The sequence below is a fragment of the Rousettus aegyptiacus genome, unplaced genomic scaffold (assembly GCF_014176215.1).
Source record: "Rousettus aegyptiacus isolate mRouAeg1 unplaced genomic scaffold, mRouAeg1.p scaffold_m13_p_14, whole genome shotgun sequence".
Classification (NCBI taxonomy): Eukaryota; Metazoa; Chordata; class Mammalia; order Chiroptera; family Pteropodidae; genus Rousettus; species Rousettus aegyptiacus.
Window position 1 is genome coordinate 21,939,287 of NW_023416289.1, and position 22,327 is coordinate 21,961,613.

The following is a 22,327-nucleotide window of genomic DNA, read 5'->3' on the forward strand; positions in this document are numbered from 1 at the left end:
CAAGTTGTGGGGAGGGGGCTGCGGAGCAGCTTCGAGCGTGTCACGTAGGGTCTTAGAGACAGAGGCAAAGAAGACATTAGAGGATGTGGGCCAAAAGTAATAAAGCCAATTGATTTTTCACCATGATCACTAGGCTTTGGCATGAAGTATATACCGTGTTCATTCATTCTCTTGTCGTCTATTCATGTATTCATGCAGTGGCCCGTCATAGGTACTGGGGTCTACTATTAAGGGAGGACAGATGTTGCCACTGTCTTTGTAGAACTTTCTGCTTAGAGTGGAAGACAGATTTAATCGAAGAAACATAAACATCAGTGTAAACTTGGAATAATGGTAGGCGGTGCCATGAAGTACGTGGTCCTCTAAAATGGCGAATAATGCCAGGGAGGTAGGGGACGTTCAGAGTCCCTGAGAAAGAGCTGACTGAGCTGAGTTTTCAAGAGAGACTAGAGGGAAGGTGGGAGAAAGGTCATGCCAGGCGGAGAGAATGGCCTGTGCGCTGGCCCTGAGAGGAAGCAGTGGAGGAGGAGCTGACAGTCACGTGGCTGGAAGCGGAAAGTGAAGGGGGCTCGATCATTCTTGCCACGATGGTCTCCATTTTCTGAAAACTGCGGAAGAATTTTCGCCATCTGAAGAAATAGACCATGGATTGTTTCAGGGAATGTCTGGGGTTCTGGACTGAAAATTTGTGGAAGTCAAGAAAAGGAAGATTTGTTTCTGCTTTTTTAAGCAAAATTTCAAATTTAGTATATTTCAAATGAACCCTTGTCTCGATCTCACTGGATTCTTTATTTAAGTGAAAACACAAAATAGGGCCCAATTTTTCTGGTTATCTTAGCATCGCTAACAACAAATTTAAAATCACTAATTATCTCTAGTAGGTGGTATGGTAGTAATTTTTAGAACTGTATAAAGAGAATAAATGGTAATATATACATATAGTTTTAATCTTCATAAAAATGAGAAGATATAAAATAAAAAGTGAAAGTCTCTCCCAATTCTTTTCTTGGAAGGTAAATGTTATTAACCATTTCTTCCATATTCTTCCAAAAAAAGTTTGTATATACTTGCAAACACACACATACTGTTATATACTTTGATCTTTTTCACTTAATACCATAGATCTTTTCTTATCAGTGCGTATAGATCTACCTCATTGTTTTTTAACTGCTGTATAATATTCCATCACTTACTTAATTCTCTAGTCTATTCAACTGATCTCCCCTTTTTGGTGGACATTTGGGTGTTTTCATTGTTTCTCTATTCCAAGTGATGTTCTCTGAAAGTTCAGTCCCTTATATTTTCAGCCAAAATTGGGCATAAACTATGGTACAGTGAGCATTCTCAATAGACACTTTTGTAAGTACACCCATAGGGCAGAATCTTAGCAGTAGACTCACTGCATCAAAGGGGATATGTATTTAAAGTTTCAATAGCAGTTTTCCCACTGTTATCTAGCAGTGTCGTACCAATTTCTATCCACACTGTCAATGCAGAACACGAACTAGCACCGGAGAGTGTCAGACTCATAAGATTTTACCCATTGATGCTATATTTAAACTAGAAAAATCAAATTCCATCAACCCTAGTGATACCGTAATGATCATACTGTGCAATGATATTAATTTTTAGGCCAGTCTTGGAAGATAATGCTAAAACGCAACTATTTATGTATTGACAAAACTGCCTTCCTTTTTTTCTTGTTTATAACATTAAATTCATCTATATGTATCCCCTTATAACTATTGCTTGACTCTTAAAGGCAGACATTTCTGGATCTACCCTACTCAGCTGTAGGACTGACTCTGGCAAGTCTCTCAGTCTATTTGGTGCTCAGTTTTCTCATCTCCAACAAAGAAGGTTGAATGGGACGATCTCAAAGACCCACTGTTTCGTTTTCCTTTCTTGCATTTTAAGCCACAATTTGGTCCCTGTGAGTCAGTTTAATTCTACCATACCAGCAAATCACGCTCCCAGAGAAAGAATTACCCAAACGTATTCTCTGTCAGGATCCTGAGCAAAGGAAAGGGGAACAAACACTAAACTCATTCTCACATGGCATTTCAAATGTCTCAGTTTTTATAGTTTATAGACTGAAGATGCTTCACCCTTTTATCGTCGCTCATCTGTTTGCCTGTCCTCTGTGAGCCCCACTGTACCATGTTTCCTGTCCCTCCCAGATTTGGCACCAAAAGCCGTTATTACTGTTGCACGTCTTTGCACTATGAACACAGTGCTGTCTGTGTGAGACCCTCCTTGGTGATCCGTGTTCAGCTGGGATTTCACTTGCCCATCCTCGATACGTGCTGGTCGGCTTCCCTTCAGGCCCTTCCTTACCTCATGTCTGTGCAGGGATTTTATCCGGCACATCATTAAATACCACCTTCTTACGTTTCTCAAGGTCAATCTGATCAACTCCAGTTTTCCCAGCTGCTAGCCAGCTTGAGGGCCTTTATGCTTTTTCTGGGATGAACCCTATCAGTGTTAGAACTGGGAAGATACTGCAACATATTGGTGCCTCCCAGGAGATTCTCAAAATGATCCAAAGTTTTTTGTTGCAGCAAAAGCTCACTCAGAAGTCTTTGGGCCGTTTGGCTCAGGTTTGGCTCGCACGTGCCAAGGCTCCATGGGCAATCTTGGCTCGGCTCAGGAGGCAGCGTTCATGCTTTCTTCCCCACCTTGCTCTTCCCTGCCTGGCCTTCCCTTCCTGCCTTCACTGTACGTTCCAGAATGCTCTGTGTCAGAACACTCCAGTCCGCCTTCATGGCAGTAGAATGTTGCTCTTATACCCTCCGTGAGGCAGCCGACAAGCACCACTTATGTGTCTCTGTCACGTGCCGTGTCCTGGGCAAGGCGCTTTACATCCCTCATTCAGAAGGATGTCAGAACCTGGCTTTCTCCATTTTACAGAAAGCCAGTGCAGGGCTCAACGGGTGAAGGGACTCGCCCAGGGTCGCGCAGCTGGTGAGTGCAGAGGCAGGCTCCTGGCGTGTCCATCGGTCCTCCAAACCCAGAGTCCATCGACTCCACCCCATGGCCTGGCCGTTCTGTCACATCCAGCATCATGCACGTTCCTTACCTTTTAGGCGTTGCTTTCTAATTCACGAAATGCTATTTGAGTGATTAATTTCAGGATTAATCACTTCATATTTCTCAGACTAAGCTACTCTGATCTACTTTATTGTCCCAAGCAATTCATTTCCATTCAAGATATCCTGTATAGAGTTCTCAAACCACTTTTGAGGTGATCCAGCTATTTAGTAAAACGTAACTTGCATGGAAACACATTGTATATGGAATTATATTGAATCCGTATATAACTACTACTACTGCTACTACTACTAATGATTTCGTGGAAAAATGCCCCCCTGCTGAGATGTATTAGATGCTCCAAACTTAAAAAATAAGAAAATAATTGAAAACAATTAAAATTGGATAACATGGACAGTGCAGAAGTAAACCACCCTCTTAAAAGGCCAATCCATTTAGCATAATTTAAAAAGGAGGGAGGATCATATTTAAATAAAGCATCTCCGGAAATGGGGTTCGTGCCTTTGCTGTTAAGCAGCCCACCCTCCGAGGATGTGGCCTGCCTCATTCACATCCTTAAATGGATTACAGACTAGTGTCCCTCATCTCGAAGGCAGTCACCTAGTATTTTTCTGATTATTCCAAGGAGCACACATGGCTGGCTGAGTAGGAAGTTTATAAGTTCATCTTCTCATTCTCAGGAGAGGGCAGATTCTCTTTTGTTTAGTAGCACTGTCTGCCAGGGTGTCATGTGAATTCTGAGTCCCAGACACTGATAGGTGTGTCTGAATCCCTGCAGTGCTGTGCTGTGGTTTTCGCTTTCCTCCACTCAATAAGTATTTATCAGAGTGGGGTTTTGCTGGTGTTTTTAATGGATATCTGCCATGTCCCACTCTCCATATGAGATATGATGATCTCTTAGGGCCATTGTATATAAAGAACAGTAGTTGATTAGGTATCAAAATGCACTTTATAAACAGCCACAGCAAGACCCCACATCCCAACACAGGGCTCTTGTAAGGCCTAAGTGGGACTTCCACTTCCTCCTTTCTCTCACCTTATTATAGTTTCTAGGTTTTAGATTTCTAAAGCTGGAGATTTAAACGTTGCAGTCCTGGGGAGGAAGGAGGACGAATAGAGCTGGATATGGCCTAAGTGGATATGGCCGGTAACTGGGGCAGTGTGGGCATTGGAAGGGGAAGGGATTGTTTCGACTATCCAGCCTGCCTCATGTGTGTCAGATAAAGAAAGAGTGACTTACTAGGTCTGCTTATCAGGTGAAAAGTGAAACAGAAAGTGTAAAAGAACTCACATAAGTGGCTGCCTATTTGTGAAATCCGGGGTCCAGTGAGTACTCTGAAGCTCTGGCATCTTCTGGGGATTGAGATAACCAATGAGCTGGGCAGAAGTGGGCCAGTGTGGCAAGAGGAGCTGATGGCCCTTCCTGAGAATTATGAGACCCACTCTTGATGCCTCAGAATGCCTCTTGGACCCATTTCCGTCATAAGGAAGGAGTGGCCCAAGTATGTTTTGTTTGGTGAGAAGGTCTGGTCTCTGAGGAAAACTCCCAGCCCGAGCTTTTTCTAACCTGTCTTTTTATTTGTCCTTGACTTTAAATCATCCTAGAGCCTGCTTAGGATGACATACCATCGGCCAGGGGAGTACAATGGAGAGATCCGATTCAGCCGTTCTCCTCTTCTCATGGGTATCTATCTGAGATTCCCAAGAGCTCCAGAAAAGGAAGGCTGGGTGGTCTTCAAGGTGCCTCCTGGGCAGATGTCCCTTGCAGGGACTGGCGTCGGGGGAGCAAATCATCTTCAGTTGATAACAACTGCTATAAAATATGCTGCATTATAATAGTGAAGATTAGAAGCAGATACAACCTCTGAACTTGGGCAAGTTTCTTAACTTCCCTAAACCTTAGTTTATTTATCTGTGAAATCTAAATACTAATATCTATGCCAGGAGATATAGGTGGCTGTGATTATTAAATGCATTGACTGTACATTTATTTAACATATTTCTGGGAATAGACTAAGTGTTCAATTAAATGTCAGCTGCTACTATTAATAACAATAATAATAATAATAATAATAATAATAATAATGATTTCTTATTCATCTTATTCATGAAAGTATAAAACAATGCTTTCTTTTAACACTTCAAGTAGTTGAAAGAGGAGCTGTAGGGAGGATGTTTATCAGCATGATTCAAATGGAGTTGTAATAAATTATTTTTTTGTCTTCATATGTCTGGACTCCTACATTTTAATAGATGTGTATTTAGTTTGTTGATTAGTATTTTCCAGTGGAGCTCATATTAGCACTCAACTGTCATTTGAAAAGCCATCTTAATTATTTATGTGATTGCTTTTTCCTTTGTATTTACAAAGAAATACAGTTTGCATATATTTAAAAAGATGATTAAGGAATCAGTCATCAGGAACAGCAAGCAATGGTTTATATCAAAATGGTTATTGAGAAAGCAGGAAGATGAGCGGTAAAAAGAAGAGATTTATTAGTCAGAGGTAATGGAATATGCATATGTTAAGGAGAGCACATGCTCTGTTGATTGTAGCCACATAGTTTGATGCTGGAGAGATTGAAGTGTTGTAATTATTCTAGTTTCAATAGAGTTGATACCAGGTTTATTTATCTAGCTGCATGAAGGCATGTGAAAAGCTCACAGTGTTATGTCATACTGCAGCTTCATTGATAAACGTTGGGAATAATGATTTTAATATTATTTCCAGATGTGGAGTACTAGGTGCCACGGGATGTATTAGGCATGTAGGTTCAACACTTTGGTGTGCTTTTAACAGATAGGAACACCCCGTGTTTTCATAACATGATATTAAGGAGTGATGGACTAGGATGTTGAGTACTAAATTACTTGCACTTTTAAGAACCATTGGTGAAATCCAGTTACCTTTAGGCTTCCTCAAATCCACTCAGTAACTTTATGATCTGGTATAACTTAGATGTCTGTGGGAATTTTCCACAATCTCCTTTGATAATACAAGCTTAAATCTTGTAATTTGCCTTTGTAGATCGAAGGCCTGAGGTGCGATGCCTTCTTTTATGTGATATGTGCAACTGTAGGGGAGGCGTGCAGCACGTGATGCGGAGTAATTTACAAGCCTTATGCCTGTCTAAGCTGGTGACTTATCTTGGAAAAGATGATCGCTATTCAATGCATCACAAGTTATAGGGCTCATCCCATTGTTTTGAATGATCTTCAGCTAACAAAAATATAAAAACTATTCATATTATTAATAGTTATAGATTATTGGGAAAAGTTCATCCTAACTCAGCCGCTGGATTTGTTCCTCATTTCTTTGCTTTAAAAATTGTTTTTATGTATAGTATTGGATTTTCAACAAATAAAGTATGATATAAACAAGTCTGTGAACCAGCAAGAACTATATAAACCACTTGCTTAAATCAATAAGCACACATACAGACAAAAGTAAAGATAAACTTCAAGAACTCTACCTTGGGACATTTTTGTTTAAAAGAGTGTCATATTACCATCACCTGCAGTGGAGTTGGGTATTTGTAACTATCTCTGCAACAGGCACTATGCTGACCATTAAGCAATGAAATATTTATTATGTTATATGTTAAACCCATTTTGCCGATGAAGTGGTAGAGGCTGGAAGAGGCGAAAAGGCTTGCCTGAGCTCACACCCCTGGGAGCTATGTGGTAGATCCAGGATTTGAAGCTATATTGAAGCCTGACCCGAAAGCCATCTTGTTACTCGAACTGATATTCCTAGTGTGTGTTGTACCAGGAGACTGGCCTCTCTTTTTTCAAGGACTAAGCCAAGGATTATATTCAGAGAGATTTGTGTGCTTATGTATGAATGTTTCTCTGTTCATGATATGAGGGCACCTGTGGTTCCCTAGGAAGGAGAGCTGCATGGGTGGGTGGCTTTTGTAAACTAGTGGAGTTGAAACTCACCAAAGGAAGCTCTTTCCTTCCCAGACTTCAATTTCAAATGGTCTGTAGTATATTTACTGTTGTATTTAAGTTGGCTGTTTGACCTTTCTTGTCACAGGCACAGGAAAGATTCTTTATCAGATATAAATTATTCATCCCCCTCATAGACATAATTGGTTGCTAAAATATTCTGAGTTTCCTCTGTCTCCAGAATTCCCAAAACTTGCGCTGGTACTTACCCTCTAAGTTTTCCATTTCATTTCTCATTGTGAAAATTTTGCATCCACCCAGTCCTGAGTGTCAGTCATTGTTCTTTACTCACTGTCTCTGTGCGTTCGTTCTTTTTTGTTTTTTGTTTTTTGTTTTTTTTTTCTCTCGCCACTACTTGGAGTCTTGAACGGAATCTTTCAAACTTTATATTCGTTGTAACCTTTATATAATGAGAGCTGTGATTAACCACGGAGTTTTTGAGAGTGAAAGTTAAGCATAGGTGGCTAGCTCCGAACCATCACTCCCAATCATGTGAAACCCAAAGCAGATGCATCCTTTCATTACTATGGGGTCCCCTGAGTTCTTATTAAGCAATTTTGACATAGTTTGAAGAGACGGATTTTATCTTCAGATAGTGTTCAGCCAATGGCTGAAGGCCCGCTTCTGGCCACTAGGCATTTAGGCTCCATCATTTAAGAGAGAAAAATATGCTAGAGACTATTTTTCATATTTATTAGGGAGCATTTATGGAAAATCTCAGACGTAGCAGGTATTAGATGAAACAGAAGAGATACTCCTCATGCCAATAAAACCTTGTACATAAGGACAAATAGAGATGCAACTGTAGATAATGCAGCCAGTCTCAGAATGGGGCAGCGTACACTGCAATAGGTTACAGTTTATTTTAAGTATATATTTAAAATAGACTTAATAAAGTTTTAATTTATGGGGAGGTAGCCCAGTGAAGTCAAGGGAGCCCAAGCTTTGGAGCCATACAGACCTGGGATTGAATCCTGTTTTCAGAGTGTGTCCCTGGGTATCCCTGGACAAATTCGGTCATCTCTTTAAACCTTAATTTATTTACCTGCAGAATGGCTCTCAGGATCATCACAAGAACCAAGTGAGGTAACACACATGATGCTTTGTACAGAACCTAGCGTGTAGTGAAGACTCAGAAAACGGCAGCTTCGGGAGAGGGCGGATGTATTTAACAGAGATCCCTGAAATAGACTTTCAGAAATCTTCTTGGAAAATGTTTCTTCTCCCTCTTCTCCTCCTTCCTCCTCCTCCTCCTTCTTGTAGCCAAGCCTATTTTCATCTTCCCATCAGTGTATTAGTTAATACTGAGAAGAGCTGAGGTAAGGAGCAGGGGGCTCCTCCGTAAGGAGCAGAGAGGTGACCATGTCCCTGTGCTTGTGTCCTGGTATGGAGATGGCTGGCCTTTTGTAGAGGCTGGACTTAGTGCAGGAAAGAAGTGAAGCCAATAGACCCAGTTCTGTGTTCCCAGGTGGCTCATCTGGAAGTAGTCCCTGCCCCTTAGTCAAGTGAGGGATGCAGATACAACTAGATTTCGAAGACCCTAACAAAGGAGAAGACTTACAAGTAGCTGTGGGGATTTTGAAATCCATCTACAAATTTTTTGATACTCCTTCCTTTAAAAAGTGGAGCCTAATTCTCTTCCCCTTGCGTGTGGGCTTGACTTAGTGACACTCCTAATGAATAGAATGTGGCAGAAATGGTGGAGTGTGACTCACAGGAAAGGTCTTAAAAGGCATGCTGCTGTCTTGGATCACTTATTCAGGGAAGCCAGCTGCCATGTTGTGAGGACACTCAAGTGTCCCTCACATGGAGAGGTCCGTGTGACAAGGAACTGAGGCCTCCAGCCAAAAGCCCCCTGCCTGAGCCCTCTTGGAATCTTGCAGCCTAGTCAAGTCTGTAGATGACTCAGGCTGACAGATTAACAGAAACCTTATGAGAGATCGCAAGTCAGGACCACTCAGAATTCCTGATCTGTAGAAACTTGGTGAGATACGACATGCTTACTGTTTAACCAGTATACTTTAGGGACGTTCATTCCATAGCAATGCAAAACAAGCACAGGGGTCATGGCCTCAAGGGGAGAAGGATCTGTGCGGGGAAACTCGACAGTGAGTTAAAAGAACAAGACGTGAGGACTCACTCAGTGAGTGCCTCTAAATGCAAGGAATCTTACGTTTTTAGGGTTGCTCCAGTTATCCCGGTCCCCTTGTCTGACCTCTTTCCAATGTGCAGACCATTTATACAGTCCCCCAGGACAGAGATCATCTGATTTTGGCTTGAACTCTTTCAGGGAGGTGCAAGCCCCTCCCTCCCAAAGCAGCTCATCCTATTTCTGCACATCTCTTAATTAGAACATTCTCCTTCGAATTGAAGGCAAACTCTTCCTTTGAGCCTCTTCTACCCACTGGCCTTGGTTCTGCCCTCCGTGTTCTACTGGGCAACCTTCTCATCAGAGCCCAACTAATACTCACATCTCTCACATTCCCTAAATAATAAATCCAAAGTTATTGAAGACATCACGTTACTAAAGGTTGGCAGTGAGGCTGGCATTCTCATTCCTTTGCACTCTCTGTCCCTCTTTTACTATTGGACTTGGGGATGCGCGTGGCAAGGCGCGGCAGCTGGGAAGAACCCCATCTGCTTCAGATCCTTCAGCAGGTGGCAGACGCGGAGCCCAGACCCACTCCGCCTTCCCTGGAGTTAATGAATCAGTGTGAATGAAGAGCACCGTCTCCCTTTACATGACTGAAGAACACTGCACTCATTTACCCGGCCATTCTCGTATTCTAATTGTTCCAGCTACGATGTGATCTGTTCACTGGGTAGCTGGGAGAAACTTCAATGCATCTTTGTAATGGCTTTGTTGTTGTTTATTGAGAGGGACTAATTAACTTTGATTATTGCACTAATATTATGGCACTTTGACAGCCCTTCAGATTTATGACTCTGGGAAAATAAACAAATGAAATGCAGGTGCTGGAGCAGAAAGAATAAGTTATTACTGAACTTTAATTACTTGGAATGTGTAGCCAGGAGAGAATTAGTTGATGAATTACAGGCTGCTTAAAATCTACACCAAATTGTAAGCAATATGAAGATGAAAATGAAAAGAGGGGCTGGGAGGGTGCTATTTTTAAGGTCGGACAGGGTAGGACACATGTGCAGTGGTCTCAGGAGTGTTTCATTGGTTAATCCTGATGGTTTCCAGTCCCGCAGAAACTTACACAGCGCTCCTCAAAGTGTGGTCCCCGACCTGCCTGTCAGCATCACTGGGGAACTTGTTAGAAATGCAAATTCTCGGGCCCGACTGACACCTACTGGATCAGTGTTTCTGGAAGGAAGGCCCAATAAGGGCCTGGGTTTTGCAGTCCCTCCAGGAGATTCCGATACATGCGAAAGTCGAGAAGCACCACTCTGCAGTTCTCATGCTGATTGATTTTTTATACATATGAAAGGGCAGGTACAGATTTTTATCTTTACTTTTAAAAATCAAATGTCCTCACAACCTAGCTCACCGATTAGCTCAAAGATTTTCAGACTATTTAAAAAAATGGTACAGACATTTATTCAGTATGCACCAGGTATGGTGGGTAATAATATAAGACAGTTTAGAATATTGTCATTACCCTCAAGGACTTGACAAGTGAGGTGATACCTCTCAACTGTACCCTTGCCAGAACCCGGCGAGCATGGTAAGAGTGGTGCTCCTACCACTCGTGAAAGATGCTTCCCCCGTGTGCTTCGAAGCAGGGTCCTCGAAGGAGGGGATGTTGGCAGATGACAGTCAGCCCAGACCACAAGGGCACATTCCTGGGGAAGAAAGGGCATGAGCAGAGCATGTCCCGGGAACGGGGGATGAGTCAGATTTGGATGTGATGTGGGGGAGGAGGCCAGAAGTTGCCATTCAAAGCCAGATCGGATCCCATTCTCTTAGGAGAATGGGCTTTAGTCTCTGGACTAAAGCAGATGCTGGAGAAGCTGAGTAAGGGTGACGCAGTCCACATGCGGTGATGCAGAAAGGTAGATGCTCAGGCTGAATCAGAGGAAGGGGGCATGGACGCGGGGAGGCACCACTAGCTGCTAATGCGGCAGCTATGAGCTGGAAAGGATGAGAAGGATGCTGAATATACTTGCTCATTTCCTAACATTCAAGGAATGCTTTTAAGCGTATCAATTGAGTCCCAAAGGATAAAAATAATTATCCCTCCCAATGTTTCCTGCTCTGAAAACCTTTACAAAGTTTTTTGAGGAAATATTCCTCACTCTTAGAAGCTCTGTGAGAATAGAGAGAAACATGTTTACTTAGCTGCGACCTTTTCTTAGGAATGGAGTGTTCAAACTGAGCAATATTGAGAGGCAAAGGAGGGGCTTTTAACAATTGTACCAGGACAGCAGGCGTAAATAAGGAGAAAGACTAGGAAGTCTGAGCAACCTACCCACTGTGAGCAGTTATCCCGATAATCCAACTAAGCTACACCTGAGTGGCCAGCACTGCTAGACTCAATACCAAAGGGGTCGGGCCTGGCTACTGATGGAGCGATTTGAGCCTCACACTGGCCTTAGCCTCTACGGTTCTTGAGGTTTCCTGTTAGCATTTTACCTTGGAAGAGACCGCTCTTTTCATTCCCACAAAAGCTTGGCCACCCTTTAGCCCAAGATTGTCTCCATTAGACAGTCGCAGATGTAGCCGTGACTGTAGGTCTTTGGTGACCAAGCAGGATGCAAAGTTTTTCTTCCAAACCCTTCCTTTTCTGTCATTAATCCTACCATCTGGAATCTTCTGGGTCCCCCTCTTTTAATGATGGGTACTTGAGGAAGAGGAACACATTTCAATGTTAGACTGAGCCAGACCCTTTCACGATGTAAATCTACCTGGAATGCCAAAAGAAGTACATAGTGGTCATTTTAGAATTGCCTTCTGTTTGAGATGGTTCACGGCTTGTCTGATCTATGCGTGCAGATAACTGAGACCTGATTAAGTGTTTATTTTCAGCTCTGGATAAGTTTGCATCACTGGTGGAAATTCCAGGATACTTTGAAGTGATGTTGCTGGCCATTGTCATGTTGTAGGCTTTAGCCACTGTTTATGGCATCCTTTGCAGATCTGCCATCACAGATGGAATTTGGAAGACATCAAATAAAAGTGGAAATAATTCTATATTCCTTAAAAGTATGTGTTGAAAGTAAAGTTCTTTTTAGTCAGATATGACCCTTTAGATTTTGCAGAACTCTTTTAGCTCTACTTTTGGGAGGTACGGTGAAGATGTGAGCCACTTTATGCAAGAATGATATAATTAGAAATGCAGAAATGAATTAAGGAAGTTGTCTTTTTAGGGAAAGTTATGAAAGTTATACCCAGATCACATTTGGGTATACTGTGGTTATCAAATGGTAGATTTTAGAACAGGAAAGGACTCCTGAGATTAACCGGTTTAACTCCCCCACTTGAAAAGGATAGGAGAGCAGGCTCAGAGGGTCAGTGACCTGTCACCTATTACTTAGGCAGTTATGCTTTCGTTTGAGATAAATTATCATGCTGCTCATTTGTTTATGGCGAAAAAGTGTATGTTTGTGTATTTATTTTTAAAAAGAACAGAATTGCCTATAAGACAGGCATGAAAACACCCAACACTTAATGCTCAATAGGATGACTTATTTAATTCTTCTTATTTTTATGATAATAATAATAATGGAAGCTAGCATTGTGGGCTGCCACTTTAAATGTCTTAATTCGGTTTATCTTTACGACAGCCCTACGAGGTAGCTAATATTATGAATCTTATTTTCGGTTGAAGATTTGAGGCACAGAGAAGTATAGGACCTTGTCCAGGCTCACACAGCATATAAGCCGCAGAGATTAATTGCTGTAGGAGGACAGAAGACTCGCCTGTTGTATTCCTCTTGGTGTTTCCACAGTGCGCACAGAGTCCCTGGTCAGTAGGAGGCATTTAGAAAATAGTATTTGTTGAATGAGTGACAGAGGACACAACAAGGTTGACAGTTGAGCCTAAGGCGTTATCCGGGCAGCAGTATCTGTCACTGTGGGAAAGGACAGCTTGATTAGTTGGTTTTTGGAAATCAGACCAGCAGAAGGGACCAGATTATTTTCTGAAGGACTGAGACATGTAAATTGATTTTCATGCTGGTGCTCCTGGAGTGCCCCAAACTCTTCAACTACCTTCTACTTGTGAAAGGAGGGCTCGTTTTTGGGACATGGTGTCAAGCGTAGCATGTTCCAGTTCATTGAAAGTTACTGCTTCTGATTTGGGAACTCTCAGTTAATTAGCTGTTTTAGACATCCTGGAGAAGTGGGATTTGGCTACAATAAGGATTGGACTCTATGTCAACTCGATTTTCGAGGACAGAAAAATGGATCATTTACGTAGAAAGATCATCTCAAAAGGTAGAACCCAGGAGCAGAGGGGAATACATGGAAAGGCTAGTGGATGGATCCAGGAGACTTCTGGCTTTTACTTGAGAGTGTGTGTAATCGAGAGAGAGAAGGTTGATCAGAAATCAGTAGAAACCTGCTCATTCCTATTACTTAGGTTCAAAAACCTGCTTGGGCTGGCTCTGATCCTAAGGTCCTTCTGCCCTTTCAGTTAATAAGTAATTGTCCTGAAGCCTGTCAAGATTCCAAGATAAATGTATGCTGAAAGTGAAAGGAGAGAGAGGGAGGGAGGGAGAGAGAGAGAAGAAAGAGAGGAAGGGAGGAAGGGAGAGCGGGGGAGAGAGGAAAAGAAAGAGAAAGAGAAAGAGAAAGAGAAAGAGAAAGAGAAAGAGAAAGTGAAAGAGAGAGAGAAAGAGAGAGAGAAAGAGAGAGAGAGAGCTCTCTCCAGAGTGTTTTTATGGAGCTTTGTAGTGCCGGCCTCTGCACCATGGGTTTGATCGCTGTTTTCAGTGTTCTCTGATCATTTCTTGCTCAGAAAGGAGGAAATTAGAATTGTTGAGCTATGATTTGTTTTAATCAGAAAGAAATTGTCTAACATAAATCTCCTCATGAGTGCTGGAAAAGCCCTAAAGCGGCTTGGAAAAAAAATATCAATACTTTGCAAAGGAGGAATGATTGTTCCAATTCGTGGCTTAATTGACTTTAAGCCTTAATGAAAGTCAGGCCAGAGAGGACTGCACACACTTTGTGTCTGGGATCAACAGAGAAATCTATGTGGGGAGAGGAAGAATTTAGGGTGGTGGTTTGGTTCTTTGCTATTGGCGCAATTTTCTAATTGAGTGGGGTCTACCTAATACCAGATAGCATTTCGTTTGTTTTTTTTTTTTTTCTATGAAGAGAGTAAATTCTTTTTCTGACAAGCCCAATACTTTATTTTAAATTACAGCGTTTCCTGTCGGAAGTATTCATTTACGTTAGGTAATCATTCCCCTAGTGAAATTTCACTATACACTTAAAAGATAGTGCGTCTTTTAAATTTATAAGTGGAAAAACTGAGGCTATATACTTTATTTAAGATGAGTAAATAGCCTACCAGGTCCACGTGATGGGTGCTGGAAACGGTTCCTTCAGCATCAGGGAGCCCCTGTTCTGCTCGAGGCCCCTTTTTGGGGAGGGATGCCAAAACTTGCTTGGGTTTGAATCCTGTTTCTGCTACTTAAACCAGGCGACTTTCACTTCTTGTTGCCTCAGTTTCCTTATCTGTAATGTGGGGATGATAATAATACCTGAATTATAGGTTTGTGTAGATTAACTTAAGTCCTGCACATAAAATGCTTAGAATGGTACCTGGGTACCTAATATGTACCATAAAAGTGCTAGCAAAGATAAATAATTTTGAGTGAGTGCGGTGGGGGGTGCGGTGTGATCCGGCCCTTGCCCATTTGCCCAACTTCATCTCTGATCATTTTCTTCTTTCTTCCAACTACATATCAAACTCATTGCTTTTCCCAAACCCTTCAGTGTCTCTGTGTCTCGGCCCAGAATATCTCCTCTTCTTGGAAGGGCCTCAGCCAAGCTTGTCCCTCTATGCAATGCCTCTGTATCTTGTGAACTTCTGTCCATAGGTATCTTTCCCACAAAGCTTTCCTGGATTGCTCTTCCGTCTCTCCTGCCCACCTTCCTTCTATTCCTTCAGCAAATAGTTAGAAACCTTTTTCTTTGAGTCAGGTACTAATGATGTGGCAGTGACTAAGAAAGCAAAGATTCCTGCCTCCAAGGAGCTTATAATCCATGTTTTGGTTTTTCAATATACATCATCAGAATGCTGATGCGTTGTGTCAGGTATCCCGCTAAGCATATGGGAATACATTGTCCTTGTCCTCAAGGCGGCTAGATGTAGCAAAAGATGTATAAATTAACAACAATAATAATGATATCAACACTATACTAGGTGTGTATATTGCGTGTGGGTGGGGAGGGGGAGAGCAAGATCTGGTTTATGGCCCAAGCTCAGCAATACCTGAGTGGGAACAGATGCAATGCCTGTGTTTCTCATCTCTTTTGGATGGCATAGGACCAGTTGGTGAGAAATATGAAGGTTTCTCTTTGACTCCAGCCACCTAGTTAGTGGTTATGAGTACAGCTTTTGGAATCAGCCCATCCTACGTTGGAGTCTTGGTTCTGCCATCCTCTAGCAGTGTGTGGTTTCAGCCAAGTGCCTTCCATGTGCCTCTCTTGATCTAACCAAGGAAAATGAGTATATTGCATCCCTACCTCATAGGATACTTGTCAGGAATAAATGAGAACAGTGCCCGGCTCGTGCTCAGTAGCACCTGCCAAATGCTGCTTGCCGCACTGAAAGCTCCTGATGTTACTTCTCTGCGCCTTGCATGTCTTGAGTTCTAACCCGTCCAGGCGCTCCGACCTTCCCCTTTTTCTGCCAAAGACTCCTGCCCACGAGGGGTCGGCCTCCCTGGTGCAAGTCAGAGCCTCCACTGGGTAGATTTGCTTCATGCTCAAACAAAGCTTCCTCCCTGTGGTATTGGACTTTGTAGGACACTGACAGTTTCCAGAAACCTCTGGTCCGTGAGCCAATTTGGAGAAAATTGAATCATTCTCCATGCCTCTCGGCTCGCATCCTAAAAGGCTGCACAAGCACTTTGGGCAGGCTTCAGCAACTTCACATCAAGGACTCCATCACAGCTCCGAAATGAAAGCATCCCCCGTTGCTCTCTGCGTGTGAAGCTGGAGTCTGTGCTTGGCACAGACCTCGGCGGCAGCAATAACACTTCCTCTCACCATATCGTAAGGTCCTACAGAAGGCAGAAGCCACTTAACATGCTCAGTGCTTCTCCCCGTGAGGATTAAAAAAAAAAGTAGGAGCTGTCAGGATCCCAAATGTTCAGATGCGCTTCCAGCTCGAGGTAGGATAGGTCTTTGGAAGTCTGCGGAGAAGTGGTTTCCCATTCAAATTTGTCGGGCTGGGCTGGGAGAGGCTAGGCTGTGGTCTAATATAGCGATTCACTGCATGGTTTCTTATCTTGTCAGAGAAAATGACCTCATAGCACTGTGTTCACCTTCTCAGCGAGGATCTTTCTGTAGAAACAGTCTGACTATGGTTACTGACAATTGTAAGGATTTTATGATTTGTGGAGCATTTATATGTGAAAGAAAATGGATGAATTAAAAATATTGAACAGTTTAGCTGGCACCCATATAGATGAATTGTTGAGATCTATTTTTCCCCCCTTCATACTATAAACATATGGCATGAATTTTCTGCTCTCATTACAGATGCTGAGAGAAGGCAAAGACAAATATTTATATTACATTCATGTTTTACAGCAAAAACACTGTTCGGTTTGTTTATACAGTTCCACTGTTACAGTTTTTATGGTTGGTAATGAAACCACTGTAAAACCAAGCCTGGGTTATATAGCAGATGTGATAAGCCCTAATATTCAGGGAGATAGCCTGGATGGAATAGTTGGTATCACATGTATGGACTCAACAATTGAATTATGTGTCAGGACAGGCTAAGCTATGCTGTAATAACAAACAACCTCGGAATCTCTGGGGCTTAAAATAACCAAGGTTTATTTCTGAGAGAAAGGCTTGCTGGCTTGTGCACTGGCTCTGCAAGCTTGTGCTCAGAAGGGATGTTGCCACATCTGCTCTTGTTCTTTGGCTAAAGCAAATCTCCTGGCCACGTGCAACTGCAAGGGGCAGGAGGCTGCAAACAAGCCACCGTGTGTGTAGAAGAAGGTGGAGAACGGGAAAATCAGAAAACAGCCTGAGAGACTTTCTTCTGCAGTTACTTCAAGCCTGTTTGTAGTTATTTAACTGATATTCTTTTTTTTTTTAATGCAACTTTGAAACAGAAGGGAACAGCAAAGGCATCAAAGACCTCCCTGCCCTCCATGCCCCAAATCTTTAAAATTGATGAGACTCTGTCTTCATTTTATGATGATCTGGGTAGATAGGATTCAGAGCTGTCCCCACGAATACTTTACAATGCAGAAAAGTCTTCAAAGCCACAAAACTTTTTCAAGTTGAGCTGTGTGTTTTGCTGTTTTTTTTTCTTTTTTTAAGTTTGCATCTGGAAGCTCGTCAGTAGACTGCTCTACTTTTAGATATATTACCCTCAAGTGGTGTGTACCGCCTCTGTGAAGTAGGCATAAAATGCTGGAGACAAGTGTTCATCCAAAGGAAATAAAAACGTGTAATTATGAAAACAGTTCAGAGTGACTTTTAACAGCAATGTAAAGGTGGTTTCTGGAGCTGAGCTGCCCCATCTGCTAGCCACTGCCACGTGTGGCAGTCGAATGCTGAAGTGACTTATGGATCTGTAAATGTGAAATAAAAATACCTATCAGATTTCGAAGACAGCATAAAAATGTATAATATTTTATTAATATTTTATAATGATATCATGCCGAGATATTTTAGATATGGTGGGTTAAATAAAACATTATTAAAATTAATTTCACCTGTTTCTTTTTACCTTTCTTTGATGTGGATACTAGAAAATTTAAATTACACATGTGACAATGCATTATTATTTTTAAACAGCATTGATCTAAAGGGTAAGCATCAGGGGAAAAAAAGGTATAATTTGGCATCTTTGTCACAAAACCATAATTGCTAGAACTCACAGTTTAACCTGACAGTTTGTATCCTGTGATTTGTTAGAATTTTCTACTTTATGTTAATCTTTGTAAAACCTTATTATTTCAAGGTAATTTTGGACTCTCATAGAAGTTGCCAATAGTAGGGATTTCCCGAGTACCCTTCACTCAGCTTCTCCTAATAATAACACCTTATGTAAGCCTAGTACAATGACCAAATCTAGAAAATTGACGTTATTACAATACTGTTAAACTAAACTACAAATTTTATTCCTATTTCACCAGTTTTTACATGTGTCCATTTGTGTGTGTATGTGTGTATTGTTCTATGAAATGTTCTCACATATGTGGGTTTGTGTAACCACTATCACATCCTACATACAGAAACTATCCTTTCTCCCAACAAAAACACACCTTTTGCCTAAATGTTTATTTTTTCAGTTACTTCTTGAGCAGGGCTATTACTGCAGGTAAAACCTCTAGGCAATTTGGTAGCAAAATTTCCACTTGCCTGCCTGTCCTACCTTAGCACGTGGCTGAGTTATGCTAGTCATTGCAAGAGGAGCTGGGCAGACACAAAGAAGAAAAGCCTGCACCAGAGAACTCAGTTGCTGGGGTGTTGCAGAGTAGTTTCCTAGAGATGAGGAACGGCATCGTAGAGATTGGTGCCTTGACCTGCCAAAGAAGAATGTGGCACAGGATCTATTTCCTAGTCTCGAGACCTCATCTGTTGTCCTTCCCTTTACCTTGACTTCAGCAGAGTAAAAATGACTCATATCACATTAGAAGACAATTCCTTTTTCACCCGGTTTTAAAGTAGAAAGGAATTCTGTCCCCCTCAATAGAAATTTTGTGTGACCCATACAAGTCAGGAGTTCTGTGAAATGTTTACTGGATCCAACTCAAATTTTCAGATTTTCGCTCCCCCCACCCCGCCCCCACACACACACACAAGGAAGAACATCAGAAATTGTATTCGGAAATTTTAGAACTACTTAATATTCTTAGTTTTAGAAAGCTTTTTTAAATAATAAGGTAAACTAGATATTTGTTTCTATGGCTATTAAAAGTAGTCTTTCTTGATATGGCTATTTGTGACCTAGGACTTCTGTTTCTCGTTGTTAAGATGGAGGACAGTTCATCATACTTTTTAACATGCAAGGAGGCCATGGAGAAGCACCTGTCTGCATTTTCTCCAGGCTGCACAACCCAGGGACCGGAGCGTTATGTGATCAATATCCATCATGACCCTTTCCGTTTTACTCCATCCTTTTTAAATATATTGCCTAAAAGCAAACACAGTATTCTTTGGTTTAACTTTCCTTGAACAAAACAGGAAGATTATGTCACCAGTTCTACAGGCCGTACATCAGTATAGCATGTTGTACATTTTATGAAACCACAAGTACGTTTTGCCTTTTCTCCTCCTAAATGATGGAAACTTGTTTGCAGTGCTTATTTTCCACCTTAGGATCTTTGTGACTTTGGAAATCTTAAAACAAACGAAAAAGCGAATAGTAATTTTAAACATAAAATCAGTGGCTATTAGAGTATCATGTGATCATGGACAAGAAACCTAATTTCCCTGAGCATCAGTTTCCATGTGTATAAGTTGAAGAGAATAAAAATTATGCATATCATATGATTTCTTGCACCGATATTTGAACATCTAGTATTTGGTGTCGTGTGAGGCATATGAATAACATTCACGAAGCTTGAGTTTTGTCCACATGATTGTTGTGTAATTGTAATAAAAACAGATAAAGCCTCTCAGCGTAGGACCTGGCACATGAGTACTCAATGAACGAGTATGTTTCAGTTCTTTCCTTCTGTTTGTTGAGGGAATGAGTGGATGAATGAATGAACTCGAATTCTCCAGTCTCAATTAGTTTGCTGCTTGGAGGTTGGAAGAAACCCTAAATAACCATAATAAAGCCTGCAGAACCAAATCAGAAAATGAACGACATATGGAAGCTAGATAAATTTTGTTATTTCCCTTCTTATTCCATTTTTTCTTCAAAGTCTTTATTCTTACATAAACTAAAGTGATTGGATTAAAGAGATTTCTTGGTAGATGTGGGTGGGTTTTAGAGATTTAAATGACATGGTGGGTGTTTTTCCAGGCATTTAAGACCTCCTAAGACTTCCATTTCCATTAAGCATTATGGATACCTTCCAAGAATTTAATTAATATAACATCTCTTCATTCATTGTAATTCCTCGCCAGGGTTATGAGAACTTGGGAGTGTTTAGTTTCTTATTCAGTTGATTAAAAGGTACTTCCTATGGTTTTCCAACTAGCTATTTTCCATGGAATTTAGTAGTCATCAATGAATATTAAATCAATACAGTTCGAATGATCAAAGGGGTGAGACGAGCTTTCAGTTGAACATAGAAGAGTAGTTCACTTGCCTCAGATGGGAAAAATGATGTCATGAGGCTACAAATTGAAGAAAGAGGGTCATATGTGAAAAATCTCAGAAGAGTAGGAGTTTTATTTTGAAAATTTAAGGAACTAATATTAGAAAAAGCTAATAGCAAATTATACTTTAAGGGGTGGGCACTAAACTATGGGCCATTATGACATGATCCAGGCAGAAAAGTCATTGGCTTATATGACAGTATCAATAGATCTATGGGTGTGAAGATCCCTAATGGGCATGGGGTAGCTGGAAGGACATGCTGTTTGAAATTATATAAATGATTTCCACTGGAGAAAATGGAACCTACATATGATGAAGTAAGGCACATCTTCTGTTCTGATTCCATGCTTGGCTAACCATAAATATTAGGTTAGAGTCTGCTAAAACTATTGAAGAGGAGTGGGGAGAAGGGGGAGTGTCAGAGAAGGAGAGCAGAGTGAGGGGGCAGGGAGAATTTGGAGAGGCAGGTGGAGGTGAGGTCAATACCAGAGTTCCCGATGTTTCTTTACGCTGGTATTTGATCCAAGCTATGGCTTGGAGGAAGCAGTTCATCTGTAGGATGGAGTTCCAATAGGTGGGTTTGGGGCTGAGCCAAGCCAGAAACAGGAGGAAGCTTGAATTCTTAGAACTAGGAATAGGTAGGTTCCAGAGGCAAATTGTGACAGGTTAATAGGCAGAGTCATCAGGGCTTCAGCTCCCCTGTGCAGTCTTGGCCTCCCAGGAACCTGTGCCTATGGTGGCCTAGCCCTCACAGATTTGCTCTTCACTACTGCTTATCGGCAGTCATAGACACTTTGGCTGTTCCGATGACGTAACCCAGGGGTTACCCCTGTCTCTGTCCTCTTCTTTATTGTGCAAGTTCATGAGCGGTGTGAAAGACTGTGTGTCTTTGCAGGAGTCGTGGCTCATTTGTTCATCTTCAAGGGCAATCGAAGAGGGTTATAAGCAGAGCCATACACAGGGCATATAAAATTGGGACGATAGCCTCTAAATATAGTTTTTGAGAAAAAGAAGGGCTCAAAGAGTTAGTGGACAGCCAGCGGCTGACATAATAAAACTAAACCCCTCTTACTTTTTTTTTAAGGAGCTTCCTGTCCACCCATACCTTCCCCACTGTGGCTCTTGTTTTGTGCGGCTCCTCTTCCCATCTCTTTACTAACACCTCCATTCTGGGGACTGTGGGAATGAAAGGGGTCAGTAGTAATTTGCACGAACTAGTTTGGGCCAATGATGGTCCATCACACCCTAGCAGAAGTAGTCCATTCAAGATAGGGAACTTGGCTTAAAGCCAAACTAGTCAATGGAGAGGATGCTCTCTTGTCTGTGGGACTGGGAGCTAGAATGATGTTTGCATAGGCTGCTAGCAGACATGTTTCCTGCTACCGGGAGACTTAATAAGAAAGGCGAAGGCAAGCTGAAATGAGAGAGAGAGCAAAAGAATTCCTTTGGCCAGCTTCACCCCTGCGCTTGTCATATTACAGAGCTGATAAATCCCGCTTTGTGCCTGAGATAATGTTGGCTGGGTTTTTGTCACTTGCAACCAAATCCATCCTATCTGATACACCTGGTGACTCTTTGGCTATGCCTATTGGGTACTCTTACTCTCATCTCACGCTAGCTGCTGCTCATACCATTCCAGTCAATTCTATTCTACAAACCGGCTGGGAGGAGGAGTTGGGCCCCATGAAGAGTGGTTTGGCTCAGGTCCTGCCTCTTTTCAGGGGCTGGAACTACAGGTGGAAAGCATGTTGGTTCCTGGAGTCAAAATCCCCTGGTTTGAATCCCAGCTCTGTTTCTCAGAGGATGTCCAACCCGGGTCAGTTAATTAATCTCTCAGAAGCCACAACATAGGGTTGTGAAGTGACTGTGCTAAGGAATAGAGT

General features: G+C 41.9%; 1 protein-coding gene across 3 annotated transcripts in view; it reads left to right on the plus strand.

Annotated features, from left to right (window-relative positions):
* The window catches only part of WWOX (WW domain containing oxidoreductase), an 887,845-nt gene that overhangs the window by 48,283 nt on the left and 817,235 nt on the right, over positions 1-22,327 (plus strand). The window lies entirely within an intron of this gene.